We start from the raw sequence: 19,203 nt of genomic DNA, 5'->3' as shown, positions 1-19,203 counted from the left end.
TCAGGCAGGGGGGCCCGGTGTCGGCGGCAGCAGCGGGTCAAATAGCGGCCGCGAGGTCTATGACAGATCAGCGCAGCTCCCCTCACACTGACAGGAGCTGGCTGCTGATCTGCCTGGCGGCCGCCGGGGCCCCTAACCTCCTGGTCGCGATCGCGACCGCTGCGACCGCGGTAGTTACGCCACTGCATCTGCTGCAGCGCAACTCCATAGACATGAATGGGGTGGTTCAGGAGTGGACATATCGTTGGTGCAATCTAGGGACTAAGAGGTTAGGAGCTCATTTTTACCTCCAAAACAGGTGGAATTGTGAATTTTGATGAGTTATTGGACTGAAGAGGGCCTATATACTGTTCTTGCACAGGGGCCCTTTTCTGTCTGTGTCCTCCAGTAGGGTGGCTGCAGTTCCATGGACGGCTGGTTGGCAGGGAGTAGCTGTGAAGTGTATACAGGATACTCCTGCCACCCCTCCACCCACGGCCCCAGAGGTAAAACCTCCAGCCATCATTAAGTGATGACATTTCCTAGTGATACTTCAACACTTACTAAGATGGAACAACTTTTCCTACTAATATTCCCATGTACCAAGTATTGTGTAGTCTACATAAAACCCCAAAACACCGCAAAAGTCCATATGTAGGGTGAAAGATAGTGGCCAGATGTTGATATCTTGCCTCAAAAGTATAGTTGACCTCTTCTGTCACTTGGCTTGTGTATGGCTGTAGGACAACTGGCTACAGCAGAAGCCTGCATGATGTGGACTTTAGATGTCAGGCATTGAACTACTGATGTTTTAATCCTCCACCCTTGATGCCCTACATCTGGGAAAAATGTCCCATCTGCACCCCTGGCTTAGGGTGCATGCTCATGACCAAATGGTTCTGTATGCTGGAGACATGTAGTGCCCAGCAGATAGCTGTCCATATCAATGTGTCTATACCTGGTATAGGAGGTCAACCACCATGGTACTGATGGCACTGCCCTAAATTTTGAATGGTATGAGCTTCAGGACCAGTCACACTCATTTAGGCATTATTGTTAGAGATGGGAAAATAGTGAAGCGTTCGGATTACGCTATTCGAGTACTATTCCAGCATTCGTCACAACTAACGAATCTAATGCAAGTCAATGGGAAACCCGAGCATTTTTCTGGGAAATTTTCAAGAAGAAATGCTTGGGTTCCCCATTGACCAGCATTAGATTCGTTAGTCGTGACGAATACTGGAATTATACTCTGTATTTGGATAGTATAATCCGAACACAAATATTTCACTATTCACCCATCTCGAATTATGGTGCCAGGAACAATGTTAGGTTTTCATTTTTGTTACTGGTTCCAGAGTTGGAACCATTTTTGGTCATATTGATACCCTATGCCAACTACAATCCATGTGAACTCCACCATAATGAATTGTGGTATTGTTGGATCTTCCACCTGTACAGCATGTTCCTGACATCCCGAATAACAAGCTACCCACTGCTTTCCCCTAGGAACGTTATTGACTATGGATGGTTTCCGGCAGTAGGCTTTACATGGACTTTTTGTGTTCTTTACGCCTCTTATCTTTTGGGTGTATTTTTATCCAAATGTCATCAATTTGCGTGCAGCATTTTCCATGACGGGCTATGCACAATGAGTCGGTGACTAAATCATTCATATATTAGGATATTTCCCTCGGATGTCTGTTCGCTTCTCGTTCTGATCACGAATCATTTTTCTGATTACCATATTTTCCATCTCGGGTGCGATTGTGATGCCAATAGGCAGACATTTGACTACTGAGGTTTTCTCTTTCTTGTTTTCTTCTTCACTTTAGATTCATTCTTGTCTTATGTGAAGGTTGATGGATGAGAAGCGAATTACCAAATAGAGTTCAGTGTTAATGTTGTCTCTCGATCCCTCTCCTTCTTTATTCATAAGGATAACGTTCCGTAAAGAGCAGAGAAAAATGACTACAGTCTGCAGCCCCTTAGCCCTCACAATTTTGATACTCAGCCCAAGATAAAGCCCGACAGCTGGGGGCTGGTATTCTCAGGCTGGGGAGACCCATGCTTATTGGGTCCCCCCCAGCCTAAATTGCAATCAATTGATGCCTTTTGATCTTCTATCATTTCTCAGTCTTCTGGCTAAGATCAAGTGTAGTATCTTTCGAAACGACAGCCCTGGTCTGGGCTGCCTTAGTAGACTGGTACAAGGGATGAAAGCTTTTTACATCGGGTGGCTTATATCATCATCTGGTAGGTGTCTCTAACTCCCGTGGGCTGAGAAGTTTGAGAGGCCGAGGTGTCAAAGTTCCCCAAGAGTGGGGACCTCCACTTGAGTTAATGTCACATTTGGATGACCCTTCTTGTTCACATGTAATCATCCACCCTTTTACAGAATTTCTGGCTAGGATGGAGCATTTTTTTGAAATCCCTGGTCCAAGGTCCGATCAGTATTACATGGTGAACCATTTACAGCATAAATGAGTACACTCCCTTTTGAAAAGCAAGATTTTAATCAATATCTCAGTGAACACAAGAATAATTTTCCAAAATTTTCGCAAGAGAGTTTCAGTTTTTTGGGGTTTTTTGATCCATAATATGAAAGTAAGGTTAATAATAATAATAATAATAATATAAGTTTCAATACAGAATTTTCAGTTTTACTCAAATTAGGTGATGCAAAAAATGAGTACACCTCCACATCAAAAACTACTACATCTAGTAATTTATACAATTCATACATACAATGATTTTTAAGGACAGCACCAAGTCTTCTAGGCATGGAATGTACAAGTTGGTGACATATTGTAACTCCTCATAAGTGTTCGGTTCGGTCAGATCAGGAGACACTTGATCACTCTTTTATCTTGTTCTACAGAAATGCCTCAGATGTGTGTTTTGTATCATTGTTATGTTAGAAAAGTGCACGTCTACCAAGAGCACGAAGTGATAGGAGCATCTTCTCTATAACTATAGAGTAGTAAATCTGTGAACTCCTGATCCCATCAATGAAATGTAGCGCCTTGACACCAGGAGCTCTCATGCTGCCCCAAATAAGGACACGGCCCCCACCATGTCTCACTGTAGGCACCATGCATTTTTCTTTGTGCTCCTTTTTTTTTATGCCATAAACTTTTGAAACCCTCTGTTAAAACCCCCCCCAAAACTAAACATTTATCTTGGTCTCATCACTCCACAGTATAGAGTCCCAGTAGTTTTCAGATTTTTCAGGATTTTTGGCTTTTTTGTGTATTAGCTTTACAAGAGGCTTCCTCCGTGCCATTCCTCTACAGTGTGTGCCATATTGTGTCACGGGAAACGCTCAACTAGTTTTGCTTTCTATTTCTTCAGCTAACTGCAGTGAACTTTCATATCGATTTTCTTCAACCCTTCTCATCAGAAGACACTCCTCTTTAGGTTTAAACCTGAATGGTCGGCCTGGACGTCTCTGTGAAATGGTTGCAGTTCCATATTTGCTATATTTTTTTTTTAATCATGTGTGCTACAGTATTCTTCTGACAGATTGGTAAATCTTTGCCTTATCTTCTTGTAGTCTTCACCTTTCTTGTGTAAAAAAACTATTTTCTTTCTCAGGTCTTTTGACATTTCTTTTCCATGTGGTGCCATTGCTGACAGCATGAAATGGGAAGGAGGTTGTTACCTAAAGAAAACCCATCAGCTGGACACCTGATTAATGAATAATTAAACTTATCTGTGGTTGAATTCTTGTTCATTGGAATTTTGAAGTCTAAACTTTAGCTTGGCTCCTATCACTTTCATTGGGGGCGTTCTCATTTTTGCAACATGGTCTTGAATGAATTGACGTTTTATGTATTTTTTAGTATGGTGTCTCATAGAAAATGTAGATTCTGAAAGGAAAAAAATGTTTTGCTGACAATCTGTTGGGTTGTACTCATTCTGAGTACTGTAATTGTTTTCACTGCTAGCTTTTTGCATGTGTCTTTTCACGAGGGCTTTTTTAGGTTATGGTTCCCTTTTTGGGTTCCCTCCTGATCGGTCATGAGGGGGAGTATGTGGCCATCAGGTTCCACTTCCCTCTGCAGATCCCAGGCTCTCCTTTTCTAGGAGCAGAGCTGGACTCCTATCTCATGGGGTGGCAGCCGGGGTAGATGGTGGGAGCCAAACTGGTTCGCTAAGTTTCGGCGATGTTAGCAGACTCTCGCTAAAGACGTTTTGGTCCCGAGGGTTAGTGAAGGTTTACTGTGGGCCAGTCTCCTTCCGATTGAGCTGCGTTAGACCTCATTCCAGTGCAATTTTTGTTACTTTTTTTTAGGTGCACCCAGGTTATTGAGGATGGCTCATACTTAGGATAGGTCATCAATGTCTGATCGACCGGGATCCGACACCCCGCACCTCCGCCGATCAGCTGTTCTAGGTCCCGGGAGCAGGTGGACGGAAATGCTGTGTTTCGGAGCTGCTCCATCTTCTGATAGTGTCCACGGCCGGGTACTGGACCCATTTAAATCAATAGGAGGGGAATGTGCAGTAACCGGTTGCAGACACTATCAGTAGATGAACGGCTGCGGAATCTGCTCTCGCCTCCGGGACCATGAACAGCTGATCGGTGGAGGTGTCGGGTGTTGGACCCATGCCAATAAGTACATTGATGACCTATCCTAAGGATAGGCCATCAATGTGAAAAAGTAGTGGAAAACCCCTTTAAGTGCTCTGGGTGTGGCAGAGCACTTCCCGTGATTGTTTCCCCGCCCTAGCCTCATTAGTCTGATTCATAACTCACTGTCTTATTACATTGCCGAACACTTGACACCACACACTGAGCTATCAATCAAGCTAAGGAGGCTGGTGCCGGGTGGGGAAACAACCTTAAAAGGCGGAGATTTGGGAAGTGCTCTGCCACTCCCAGAGCACTTAATGTCTCATTTGCATATGAATTAAAATGCTAAATAAAACTTCTGACTTGTTGAAAGTTTAACAAAATTATTTGAAGTTCATAATTATTTATCTCGTTATGGAAGGATGTCCCAAAATAAAAAAATACGCGCTGTGGCCGATGTCAGCGTCATCCTGTAATGATGCTGTGTGTTTACTTTAGTACTGGACAATTCCGTAGTATCCATCTGCAGCACGATATTTTATGTTATTCTGATTGTATCCTTACCTTATACTATGAACGTGCTGACTAATAAATGAATAAGGCTATTTTCATACATTGCATTTTTGCGGCTTTTTTTTTTTTTTTGCAGTTTTTTTCATTGGTTTTATGCAAATCCATGCTTCTTTTTACGGTAATGTCCCACGTTGAAGATTTTCTGCACCAAAAACTGCATCTCTTGGTAGGAAAATTGCTATGGGAAAAAATACATGCGTTTTTTGCCGCATTTTTGCTTTTTTAGATGCTTTTTTATGCAGTGATAGGAAAAACGCAGACACAATTGAAATATCAATTGTTTGGTTTTGGTGCAGATTTTTTCTGCACCAAAGTCTGCAAGAAAAAAATCTGCAATGTGGACAGAGTTCATTAGGATTCTCATAGATTTTTCTGGGATGCGTTGTGCCTTGCAGATTGATTAAAATCTAGAAAAAAAAGAAATACATAAAAGCATCAAAAACATGAAAAAAATGCAGTGTCTGCCTTATAGTGCCAGCAAAAACTATAGAATGCCAGAAGTGTGTCTCTGTCTCCCTCTCTCTCTCCCTCTCTCTCTCCCCCTCTCCCTCTCCCCCTCTCTCTCTCCCCCTCTCTCTCCCCCTCTCTCTCCCCCTCTCTCTCTCTCCCCCTCTCTCTCTCTCCCCCTCTCTCTCCCCCTCTCTCTCTCTCCCCCTCTCTCTCCCCCTCTCTCTCTCTCCCCCTCTCTCCCCCCCTCTCTCTCTCTCCCCCTCTCTCTCTCTCCCCCTCTCTCTCTCTCCCCCTCTCTCTCTCTCCCCCTCTCTCTCTCTCCCCCTCTCTCTCTCTCCCCCTCTCTCTCTCTCCCCCTCTCTCTCTCTCCCCCTCTCTCTCTCTCACCCTCTCTCTCTCTCACCCTCTCTTCTCTCACCCTCTCTTCTCTCACCCTCTCTTCTCTCACCCTCTCTTCTCTCACCCTCTCTTCTCTCACCCTCTCTTCTCTCACCCTCTCTTCTCTCACCCTCTCTTCTCTCACCCTCTCTTCTCTCACCCTCTCTTCTCTCACCCTCTCTTCTCTCACCCTCTCTTCTCTCACCCTCTCTTCTCTCCCTCTCTCTTCTCTCCCCCTTTTTACTGCCAAGTGATCAGATTTTGCTGTCAAATAAAAGCACTGTGTGAACATAGCCTAACAGTGCACAAAAAAAAAAATCAGTAAAACATGCTTTTTGAAAGAAAAAGAGAGCACAATTTGCTGCAGCAAAAAGCAACTTGTGAACATACTGTTAAAGGGAATCACCAGATTTTTGCCACCCAATCTGAGAGCAGCATAATGTAGGAGCAGAGATCCTGATTCCAGCGATGTGTCACTTACTGGGCTGCTTAGTGTAGTTTTGATAAAATCACTGTTTAATCAGCAGGAGATTATCATTACAGGACTACTTGGTGTGCTGCAGGTAGTCCAGCACATTCATGAGCTCTGTATAACTGCTAGATCTGCAGCAGAGAAAACATTGATTTTATCAAAATGACAGCAAACAGCTCAGTAAGTGACACATCGCTGGAATCAGGGTATCTACCTCTACATTATGCTGCTCTCAGATGGGGGAGCAAAACCCTGGTGACTGATTTCCTTTAAGGGTAGATCAACAAGTTTCGCAAGTTGCTTTTTTACTGTTTTTTTTTTGTTTGTTTTTTTCTTGCATTTTTTTCTTCTCCCTTTTTTAAATTCATAAAAAAAAAATGCAAAAAAAACATCAAAAATGCAACGTATGAACATAGCCTTTGGCTTAAATGGTTGCAAGAAAAAGCTTCTACGGCCTCTACAAAATCGCTTCAAAAATGGAATCAGATCTGTAAGCCTTGTGTGAAAAAACAAAACACAAACATGAATTCCTGGCATGGATTGCTGTTAAAAGTCATATAAAATGTAATCTACTTATAGGCATTAATGGCATTTTTCCTTCGTGTTACCAGGTTTTTATCATCTAATGTGAGATGGTTTAGAGATTATTACAGGAGGACTAGTAAACCTGCTGCCATGTAGTCCTGCATAGTCATGAGCACTGTTTAACCCCACTTCCAATATTGATTGGCATCTTTCTGCCTATGCACAGTGTATACAGCTGCCAATCAGTGGTGTGGGCGGGGTTATACAGAGCTCAGCACAGGTAAAACTACAGCAGATAAAACGCAGTGTATACAGAAAGCAGCCAATCAGGGGTGTGGGCGGGGTTATCCAGATCTCAGCATTCAGAGTACTAGTATATATGCAGCAAATAAAACTGTGATTTTATCAAAACTGAAAACAAGCAGCCAAGTAAGTGACACATCGCTGGAATCAGGGTCTGTGCCCCTATTTCATTCTGCTCTCATATGGTGCCGAAAAACCTGCAGACAGATTCCCTTTAACATAGTTTATTATTATGAGTAGTGATGGTACAATTTGAGCAGAATCCATTCAGATAATGGCATCAAAGCGTTCATTATTCATGGTCTCTCGTGTTACTCTAGTGTTTAGGAGACTTGGTTTTCTCTGTGGGCTCCTTTTTTTTAAAGTCTTACACCTGTAGCTGTCGGCATACAATGCCCCCGAGGCCCCGGGATTGTTGTCAGATTTAATAGACAAGTGGGTACAGATGGTGCTCATGTTCTCGCAGTCCTTGGCGTTCTGCCTATCTCCAGATAGCACTCACAGCGGATAGTGAGCCAGGGAAAGGGGAATCATTTTGATTTGGAGACGGGTTTGAGGTTCGTCATACATCGTACAGCTTAGTCATCAGCTTTTTTTTTTTTTTTTCTTCCCAATATAAATTAAATCCTATAATTTTTACTGTACAGTCCTGGCTTCCGCCAACAGATAAGGGGCGGACGACTAATCTTTAGCTGACTTGCATTATCTAGGAAAGCTAAATGTCAATGAATATTTTATACTTTTTCTTTTTTTTTTTTTTTGCTACCTCATCTGACAGCAACATAATGTAGGCAAAGAGGTCCTGAATCCAACAATGTATCACTTATTTTACTGAGTGCAGCGGTTCTAACACAATCATAGTTCTTAGATTTAGCAATGCAGCAGAGCTGAGAAAGCTAACCACGCCCACACCAGACGAAGTAAAAAGACAGTGAGCTGCTAATGCAGTGGGCATGCTGGAGGAGCTAACCTCTAACTGACCCAGCTTGTCAATGATTATTTCCTGCAGCTAGGGCCTCTTTCACACGTCCGTCAAAAACCACGCACGTTTTTCACAAACGTGTCAGAGGTGCGTTTTGCCCTCCGTGAGCCGTGTTTATGGCACACGTCTGTTCTCTGTGTGTTATCCGTGATAACACATGGAGAACGGGAACTTTCTACTCACCTGTCCCTGGCTTCGCTGTCCTGCCGACTCCCGCTGCTGCTGCTTACGCCACAGTGAAGTGAATATGCAATGAGCATAATGAGTGGGGTCGGAAGCAAGTGACAGCAGAGACAGGAGGGCTGGGGAAGGTGAGTAAAGTTGTTTTTTTTTTTTTTTTTTTTTCTCAAGCACGTGTGTTTTCTCCGGCGCGTGGCACACGGAACACATCCATGTGGTCCGTTTGCGTTCCGTGTGACACCTGTGATGCTGGAGAAAAACAGACATGTTGACGTGTGGAGCTCATGGGCACACGTATGCTCCACACGTACACACAGTCCATGACAGAACGCGCACGTGATCGCAGACCCATTGATTTTAATGGGTCTACGTGTGCCCGTGTCTCCGGTACATGAGGAAACGGACCAAACACGTATCGGAGACACGGACATGTGAAAGAGGCCTAAAACAAATATTGCTGTTTAAAGAACTGTGATAAGAGTCATATCATTGAAATCTGTGTGTTAACCACTGCAGCATGCTGTCTTCAGATTACATAGCAAAAACCTGTTGACAGATTCCCTTTAAATGGTCAGGACTCGATTTGTTTGCGCTGTATGACAGCAATGTTATAGGAATGATTTTGAACCAAACCTAGTTTCCTAGAATGTCTTGTCTTTTTTGTTTTAGAGCTCCAAAGAGTTGTCCGAGGTTACTAAGACAGGACTGCTTGCTTCCAAAAACAGCGCCTCAACCTTCTACTGTTTATATGCGGTATTGCAGCTCAGCTCCTTTTGAAGTGATTTGGGGATGAGCAGCAATACCGAACATTACCTGTACACAGGTGTGGCGCTAGGTTTAGAAGAAAAAACATTATTTATCTATAATCCTTGTCCCTTGATCCAGCAGAGCATTTGTGAGGTCAGACCCTGATGTTGGGGAGAGGTTGGGCTCACAATCTCCATTCTAGTTCACCAAAAGTTCTCTGCGGCTAATCATATTCTCCCACCACAAACTCTCCCAACTCAGCCTGTGTGGACTTCACTGTGCCCTAGAGCAGACAGCAATGGGGAACAGAAATTAGTCAGCAAAAATGTAGTTACAGCCGTGTTCATGTTGCAACAGAAAAGGAAATTAGTCAATAGAACATATTTTTTTTAAGAGCCGAATATTGTGCTCTTCATCGGGGATTCAGTTTATTGCTGTCCACTACAAAAAGGAGGAGAGCTTGCAATAAACATTTCATTCTCCTTTTATGGATCAATGGCTCTTGGGGATTGATGGCTTCCCTCTCTTCCTCCTCGCGGGGATTGGTGGCTTCCCTCTCTTCCTCCTCGCGGGGATTGATGGCTTCCCTCTCTTCCTCCTCGCGGGGATTGATGGCTTCCCTCTCTTCCTCCTCTTGGGGATTGATGGCTTCCCTCTCTTCCTCCTCTTGGGGATTGATGGCTTCCCTCTCTTCGTCCTCTTGGGGATTGATGGCTTCCCTCTCTTCCTCCTCGCGGGGATTGATGGCTTCCCTCTCTTCCTCCTCGCGGGGATTGATGGCTTCCCTCTCTTCCTCCTCGCGGGGATTGATGGCTTCCCTCTCTTCCTCCTCTTGGAGATTGATGGCTTCCCTCTCTTCCTTCTCTTGGGGATTGATGGCTTCCCTCTCTTCCTCCTCTTGGAGATTGATGGCTTCCCTCTCTTCCTTCTCTTAGAGATTGATGGCTTCCCTCTCTTCCTTCTCTTGGGGATTGATGGCTTCCCTCTCTTCCTTCTCTTGGGGATTGATGGCTTCCCTCTCTTCGTCCTCTTGGGGATTGATGGCTTCCCTCTCTTCCTCCTCGCGGGGATTCATGGCTTCCCTCTCTTCCTCCTCGCGGGGATTGATGGCTTCCCTCTCTTCCTCCTCTTGGAGATTGATGGCTTCCCTCTCTTCCTTCTCTTGGGGATTGATGGCTTCCCTCTCTTCCTCCTCTTGGGGATTGATGGCTTCCCTCTCTTCCTCCTCTTGGGGATTGATGGCTTCCCTCTCTTCCTTCTCTTGGGGATTGATGGCTTCTCTCTCTTCCTCCTCTTGGGGATTGATGGCTTCCCTCTCTTCCTTCTCTTGGGGATTGATGGCTTCCCTCTCTTCCTTCTCATGGAGATTGATGGCTTCCCTCTCTTCCTTCTCTTGGGGATTGATGGCTTCCCTCTCTTCCTTCTCTTGGAGATTGATGGCTTCCCTCTCTTCCTTCTCTTGGGGATTGATGGCTTCCCTCTCTTCCTCCTCTTGGGGATTGATGGCTTCCCTCTCTTCCTTCTCTTGGGGATTGATGGCTTCCCTTTCTTCCTCCTCTTGGGGATTGATGGCTTCCCTCTCTTCCTCCTCTTGGGGATTGATGGCTTCCCTCTCTTCCTCCTCTTGGGGATTGATGGCTTCCCTCTCTTCCTCCTCTTGGGGATTGATGGCTTCCCTCTCTTCCTCCTCTTGGGGATTGATGGCTTCCCTCTCTTCCTCCTCTTGGGGATTGATGGCTTCCCTCTCTTCCTCCTCTTGGGGATTGATGGCTTCCCTCTCTTCCTCCTCTTGGGGATTGATGGCTTCCCTCTCTTCGTCCTCTTGGGGATTGATGGCTTCCCTCTCTTCGTCCTCTTGGGGATTGATGGCTTCCCTCTCTTCCTCCTCGCGGGGATTGATGGCTTCCCTCTCTTCCTCCTCTTGGGGATTGATGGCTTCCCTCTCTTCCTCCTCTTGGGGATTGATGGCTTCCCTCTCTTCCTCCTCTTGGGGATTGATGGCTTCCCTCTCTTCCTCCTCTTGGGGATTGATGGCTTCCCTCTCTTCCTCCTCTTGGGGATTGATGGCTTCCCTCTCTTCCTCCTCTTGGGGATTGATGGCTTCCCTCTCTTCCTCCTCTTGGGGATTGATGGCTTCCCTCTCTTCGTCCTCTTGGGGATTGATGGCTTCCCTCTCTTCGTCCTCTTGGGGATTGATGGCTTCCCTCTCTTCCTCCTCTTGGGGATTGATGGCTTCCCTCTCTTCCTCCTCTTGGGGATTGATGGCTTCCTTCTCTTCGTCCTCTTGGGGATTGATGGCTTCCCTCTCTTCGTCCTCTTGGGGATTGATGGCTTCCCTCTCTTCCTCCTCTTGGGGATTGATGGCTTCCCTCTCTTCCTCCTCTTGGGGATTGATGGCTTCCCTCTCTTCCTCCTCTTGGGGATTGATGGCTTCCCTCTCTTCGTCCTCTTGGGGATTGATGGCTTCCCTCTCTTCGTCCTCTTGGGGATTGATGGCTTCCCTCTCTTCCTCCTCGCGGGGATTGATGGCTTCCCTCTCTTCCTCCTCGCGGGGATTGATGGCTTCCCTCTCTTCCTCCTCTTGGGGATTGATGGCTTCCCTCTCTTCCTCCTCTTGGGGATTGATGGCTTCCCTCTCTTCCTCCTCTTGGGGATTGATGGCTTCCCTCTCTTCCTCCTCTTGGGGATTGATGGCTTCCCTCTCTTCCTCCTCTTGGGGATTGATGGCTTCCCTCTCTTCCTCCTCTTGGGGATTGATGGCTTCCCTCTCTTCCTCCTCTTGGGGATTGATGGCTTCCCTCTCTTCGTCCTCTTGGGGATTGATGGCTTCCCTCTCTTCCTCCTCTTGGGGATTGATGGCTTCCCTCTCTTCCTCCTCTTGGGGATTGATGGCTTCCCTCTCTTCCTCCTCTTGGGGATTGATGGCTTCCCTCTCTTCCTCCTCTTGGGGATTGATGGCTTCCCTCTCTTCGTCCTCTTGGGGATTGATGGCTTCCCTCTCTTCCTCCTCGCGGGGATTGATGGCTTCCCTCTCTTCCTCCTCGCGGGGATTGATGGCTTCCCTCTCTTCCTCCTCGCGGGGATTGATGGCTTCCCTCTCTTCCTCCTCTTGGGGATTGATGGCTACCCTCTCTTCCTCCTCTTGGGGATTGATGGCTTCCCTCTCTTCCTCCTCTTGGGGATTGATGGCTTCCCTCTCTTCCTCCTCGCGGGGATTGATGGCTTCCCTCTCTTCCTCCTCTTGGGGATTGATGGCTTCCTTCTCTTCGTCCTCTTGGGGATTGATGGCTTCCCTCTCTTCGTCCTCTTGGGGATTGATGGCTTCCCTCTCTTCGTCCTCTTGGGGATTGATGGCTTCCCTCTCTTCCTCCTCGCGGGGATTGATGGCTTCCCTCTCTTCCTCCTCTTGGGGATTGATGGCTTCCCTCTCTTCCTCCTCTTGGGGATTGATGGCTTCCCTCTCTTCCTCCTCTTGGGGATTGATGGCTTCCCTCTCTTTCTCCTCATGGCATTTGGTGGCTTTCCCCTGGCAGGCGTCGGTGGCTTTCCCCTCGGAGGCGCCGGTGGCTTTCCCCTCGAAGGCGCCGGTGGCACTAATTCAGTCTAGGCTGGCTTTCCTCCCAAAGACTAGAAGAGCCAGAGGTTTGAATTGAGGAGTGTAACCTGATGGCCATTTTGTTCCCTGGAGATTGATCAGGAAGGAACCCACCCCAAAAAGTCTTTTTGATCAAGGATGCTCAATGAAAACCAAATAAATAATGAAGTTCTCAGTGTAACACTGACCATACCTTTTATCTGTGAAATTTGAAAACTCTCAACTAACAGCCCCAAAATATGGGTGTGTGCTTACACGTCTGAAAGAGACGTGCCTAAACCTCTAGTGCGCTCCTGCACCCAATGAATTTAGGCACTACAGAATCTTGGGGTCTCCAACTACTCTGTCCATGGCTTTGATCCCTATTCGGTTGACTATATAAGCCATCCAGCATGAAGCTTCTCCCCGGTCCGCTCTACCATCAGCAGGTCTGGACGAACCCGCTGATAAAACCATGCAAAAGGCTTTTCATGGGATCCGTTGCCCATAATGTGGGACCCTTGTGGAGTATTGCTTTCCCCTTCGGTATCTTACAGGAGGTGCTTTTTGGAAAATCGAACTTTAAGGAGTGAATTTGCAAGTTTTAGAAAATCCTTTTTCTGTACTTTCCTTTTCCAGTGTGGGTCCCTATAAAACGAACGTTCTGTATTTTCTGTCCATTTTCGGTTTAGTACATCGGCGTCTTATTTGCATGTAGATGGGAACATTGAATGTGACATTATTTTTTTGGCTCCTGGTTGTCATGTTACTCCTGAGTTTGCAGCAATCTAGCTCTCGCTTCGCCGTACCACCGTTTAATAATTGTAACTATCAAGAAGTTGATTGTGTGTCGGAGCGGGAGACGTTTTCCAGCACGACTCCTAGAAGAACTAATCAGCGGCATTGTTGCATACGGAGAGCGCCATTGTTCTGCTATCAGTCTAATCTGCAATTGCTTTGCCTGCTTTATGCTGGAACGTCGTCTACGTACCCTGAAATGGATGAATTGGAGGAGTTCTTAGTACTTTGCTGGTATGAGAACATTGGTAAAATGACCTCCATTATTTTCTTTGAGTTTTTCTGCAAATAGAGGCGTAGTAAAAAAAAAAAAAAAAAAAAAGTGTACATTTTGGAAAAGCTGTTTTTGTTGGAAGGAGATGGAGTGGAATTTGTAGAACTGAGAATATCATTTATGGAAGAATTGAGCGGAAAATTGAAAAATGCAACATAAATTGGGATGGTGCAGAACCATTTATGGTGGCGATCTTCTGGAGTTTGTTTACAGTCCCGTGCAAAAGTTTTTACACCCTTTATCAAATTGCATATTTTTTTTTTTAAGTGTCGTTCTCACAAATAAGGCTAGTTTCACACTTGCGTTTTTTTCCTTCAGTCGCAATCCGCCGTTTTGGAAACCAGCGGAATCCGTTAATGGATTCCGCTGCTTCCCATAGACTTGTATGGACGACGCATTGCAACTGATGGTCCTGCGTTGCATCCACCGGGAGGAAAGAACGCAGCATGTAGCATTTTTCTGCACTTCCCTGAGCGTAAAAAAAACGCAATGTGCTGGATTCCGTCGGCGTCCGTCATTTTTATAATGGAAGCCTATGGTGGCGGAATCCGGCGGAATCCGTCATTTGATGGATTCCTGTGACGCATCCGTTTTTACACAACTGCACATGCTCAGTTGAGTAATTATTGAAAAAAAAAGCTACAACGGATTGCGCTGTTTTGCAGTATCCGTCGCATCAGTTGTGCCACTATATGCAACACATCCGTTACATCCGTCACGCAACACAATGCGACGGATGCCGCACAACGCAAGTGTGAAACTAGCCTAACCCACAAAAAAGTTTGGGTTCACATCCCCAGAGTTCATAACTTCTATACATTTCTTGTAGCCAGTAAGGCTCTGTTCAGACCTTGATTGCTTTTTGTGTTTTAGGCTATGTGCGCACGTTGCGTAAATACATGCAGTTACGCTGCGCTTTGTAGAGCAGCGTAACTGCATGCGTCCTGCGTCCCCTGCACAGTCTATGGAGATTGTGCAGGGGCCGTGCGCACGTGGCGTTTTAGAGCACAGCGCTTCGGCTACTGCCGAAGCGCTGCGTAAAAAGAAGTGACATGTCACTTCTTTCCTGCGCTTTGCCGGCAGCTCCTGCTCTGTCTATGGCAGGAGCTGCAGGCAGAGCGCATGGAATCGGCTTCACTACGGACATTTCTGCAGCGATTTAAAGCACACATGTGCTCTTCAGATCGCTGCAGAAATTTCTGCAGTGAACTGTACGCAACGTGCGCACATAGCCTAAGATGTATGAATGGGCATATATAAATAATTTTCATCCAACCAGCATATACAACAGACACTGGGACAGTATGCAGTGGCAATACTGCTTATCATCTGTTATTTCCATACAGAGGAATACAAGAAAACAAAGTAAAAAAAATAAGTAAATCTATAATATATATATATATATATATATATATATATATATATATATATGTATAATATAATATAATATAATATAAATTTTAATATACACACACAATATGGCATGTTGTTTTTTCTTTTTTTATATATAAGTCCTGACCGCCCGCTGTCTCCCTTATGTGCTCTACTTGCTGCTGTACATTGCCTGTTGTCAAGTGTAATCCATCTGTAGCAACAGCGTTTAGGAGACTGATTACAGGAAGTGGGGGTGGGTCTTTTTCTCTGTAGGAAGTGGGGGCGGAGCTTAACTCTATAGGAAGAGAGGGCGGAGCTTTATCTCTAGGAAGTTGGGGCGGAGCTTTATCTCTGTAGGAAGTTGGGGGTGGGGCTTTATCTCTATAGGAAGTTGGGGTGGGGCTTTATCACTGTAGGAAGTTGGGGTGGGGCTTTATCTCTATAGGAAGTTGGGGTGGGGCTTTATCACTGTAGGAAGTTGGGGTGGGGCTTTATCTCTGTAGGAAGTTGGGGTGGGGCTTTATCTCTGTAGGAAGTTGGGGTGGGGCTTTATCTCTATAGGAAGTTGGGGCGGAGCTTTATCACTGTAGGAAGTTGGGGTGGGGCTTTATCTCTATAGGAAGTTGGGGTGGGGCTTTATCACTGTAGGAAGTTGGGGTGGGGCTTTATCTCTGTAGGAAGTTGGGGTGGGGCTTTATCTCTGTAGGAAGTTGGGGTGGGGCTTTATCTCTATAGGAAGTTGGGGTGGGGCTTCATCACTGTAGGAAGTTGGGGTGGGGCTTTATCACTGTAGGAAGTTGGGGTGGGGCTTTATCACTGTAGGAAGTTGGGGTGGGGCTTTATCTCTGTAGGAAGTTGCGGTGGGGCTTTATCACTGTAGGAAGTTGGGGCGGGGCTTCATCACTGTAGGAAGTTGGGGCGGGGCTTTATCACTGTAGGAAGTTGGGGTGGGGCTTTATCTCTGTAGGAAGTTGGGGTGGGGCTTCATCACTGTAGGAAGTTGGGGTGGGGCTTTATCTCTATAGGAAGTTGGGGTGGGGCTTTATCTCTGTAGGAAGTTGGGGCAAGGCTTTATCTCTTTAGGAAGGGGGAGCGGGGCTTTAGCTCTGTAGGATAGTTGGGGTGGGGCTTTAGCTCTGTAGGAAGTGGGGGTAGAGCTTTATCTCCTTATAGGAAGTGGAAGTGGGCCTTTATCTGTATACAGTGTGTCCACCCATATCCTGTCCACCGCCATTAACTTGAGAATGTCGGCAGCTATAGGCATAGACGTGGTGTCTAGGTATAGTAAAGTAGCCATGCGCTACGCAATGAAACCACCTATAGCGCCACCTGTTGGAAAACAACGGAGTTAGCATTTTTCAAACAGCAGGTGTGTGCGACCCCTCCACCAACATTGCAGGACCTACGACGTCGTATTACAGATGTTTTTGCAAACGTGTCACCTGCCATATTGCACAACGTGCAGCAAGATACAGTATGCTGTCCAGAGTCCAGATGTGCATTGCAGCTGATGGGGGCCACTTTGAGCATCAATAAATGAACGCTATATGCGTGACCAGCATTCAGTGTTTTGGGGGGGTCATGGGTTTCATATCATAGCATTTGTGTATGCAAGGTGTCGATTTGCATTGAATTGATGATGCCCTACAATTTTTTAATTTGTTTGATATGACCTCACAGAAGTCCAATGGGGTCAGGTCAGGTAAGCATGGAGGCCACTCCACGCACCCACCATACCCAATGACTTGTAGGAAGGTCTCCATGAGAAATTGCTTCACCTCTGCAGCCTTGTGAGTTTTACACATTCTAATCATAGCATTTCTGTATGTAAGGTGTAGATTCGTATTGAATTGATGATGCCCTACAACTTTGTAATTCACTTTTTTTCTCTATCTCGTTCCGTTTTCGAGATAAAAATGCTAACTCCGTTGTTTTCCACCAGGTGGCGCTATAGGTGGTTTCATTGCGTAGCGCATGACTACTTTACTATACCTAGACACCACTTCTATGCCTATAGCTGCCGCCGTTCTCAAGTTAATGGCGGTGGACAGGATATGGGTGGACACACTGTATAGGAACTGGAAGTGGGGCTTTATCTCTGTAGGAAGTGGGGGAGTAGCTTTATCTCTGTATAGGAAGTGTGGTCAGGGTTATATCTCTATATAGGAAGTGGAAGTGGGGCTTTATCTCTAGCTAGGAAGTTGATGTGGGGCTTTATAGCTATATAGGAAGTGGGGGTGGGGCTTTCTCTCTATAGGAAGTAGAGGTGGGGCTATATCTCTATATAGGAAGTGGGGGTGGGGCTTTCTCTCTATAGGAAGTAGAGGTGGGGCTATATCTCTATATAGGAAGTGGGGGTGGGGCTTTCTATAGGAAGTAGAGGAGAGGCTATATCTCTATATAGGAAGTGGGGGTGGGGCTTTCTCTCTATAGGAAGTAGAGGTGGGGCTATATCTCTATATTGGAAGTGGGGGTGGGGCTTTCTATAGGAAGTAGAGGTGGGGCTATATCTCTGTATAGGAAATGGGGGTGGGGCTTTATATCAATATAGGAAATAGAGGTGAAGCTTTATATCTATATAGGAAAAGGGGTGGGGCTTTATCTCTATATTGGAAGTGGGGGCAGAGCTTTATAGGAAGTTGGTGGGACTTTGTCTCTAGCTAGGAAGTGGGGGTTGGGCTTTGTCTCTTTTTTTTTTTTCCCTTGTCTTCTGTCTGTCAAACTGCTTACAGCCATAATGGGCTAGTTGGATTTTCGTTGGAGAATTGTAAGCTATTGCAAGAGCAATGCATGCTGGGAAGAAGAATGTCCTGCACCTATCGTGCTGGCAGAATGATAAAAAAAAAGATTAGATGTTATGTGCACCAGAAGCAGTTTGAACGTATTGTGGGTGATAAAGGCAGAAAGGGGACACTTTTTTTCCTACAGGTTTTATATAAAACAACAGGTTAAATACAATCTGAAATTGTTTATATCTGAACTTAATTAAAGTTTAAGAAGTCAAATAAATCCTCACAATAATGGTTGGTTCAAACAACAATAGTTTCTCCATCCAAGAAAAACTGTCTGGTTATGCTGATCAGACTCCATTCTGTTAATCCATGAAAATCTGATGCACTCTGATGTCATCCGAGTGCGGTCCGTTTCTTTTTTTTTTTTTCTTCACAGACCCATAGACTTGAATGGCCGACTGCCTTACAATTCCCAGAGGCAAATCGTACATTTTTTTTTTTTTTAATATAAATACGGTCGTGTGCACAACCTTCCCTGGCCCCTCAAAAAACTAACTATGAAATGATCTAAAAAGGTGGCAAAACCAAATAAAAACCGCTGTAATAAATGTACTTTTTGAGTCTGACAACAATCGTGGTACGAAACGCAGAGATAGCAATATTGGTTGTCAGCTTGGTCAACTTGGACCGATTTTATTGCTTTTTTGTACTTTTTAGGCCAAGTACTCGATAACCTGCATGTTTTCCATGTTGGAATATGAATGTGTTCTTCTTGCGTTCGTTGCTCGGTGCAGCAGCGATCAGCTCGTTCCTGTATAAGAAGCTGAATTCGGAGGGTGACTCAGTGGTGAACGGTCCAGCGGCTCCGACGTCAGCACTGACGAGCCATCCTACAATGTGATATTGCCGGCTGCGAGTTACATTCTGCCTTTAACCATTTACATCATCCTGTGGGTTTATAGATTAATACTATAAATATATAGTGCTAAAACATTGTTAAAATAGCAGCATTTATAGGGTAACGTCACAAGCTTGACGTCATCTGAAAACAAGGTCTGCGTTCTTGACGCAGGAACATCGCCCATAGCCTAAAGGTATTGATGACCGTTCCAAAGTTGAGATACAATCAAGGCTTCCAGGTCCATGAATGGATAATTCCATCTTCTTGCATTTACGGCAGTACCTTTTCTTGGATTACTCAAACCCCTGAGAATGGTCATTTCCAAACTTCAGCTTGCTCACGTGCGACCTAGCTCAAAATGATGCCAACACTTAAGGTGCAT

General features: G+C 45.5%; 1 protein-coding gene across 2 annotated transcripts in view; it reads left to right on the top strand.

Annotated features, from left to right (window-relative positions):
• The window catches only part of RUNDC3B (RUN domain containing 3B), a 192,181-nt gene that overhangs the window by 13,982 nt on the left and 158,996 nt on the right, over positions 1 to 19,203 (top strand). The window lies entirely within an intron of this gene.

This window comes from Anomaloglossus baeobatrachus, chromosome 6 (assembly GCF_048569485.1).
Source record: "Anomaloglossus baeobatrachus isolate aAnoBae1 chromosome 6, aAnoBae1.hap1, whole genome shotgun sequence".
Taxonomy (NCBI): domain Eukaryota; kingdom Metazoa; phylum Chordata; class Amphibia; order Anura; family Aromobatidae; genus Anomaloglossus; species Anomaloglossus baeobatrachus.
The sequence above is the reverse complement of the archived record's forward strand: the minus strand, read 5'-3'. Positions and strand labels throughout refer to the sequence as shown.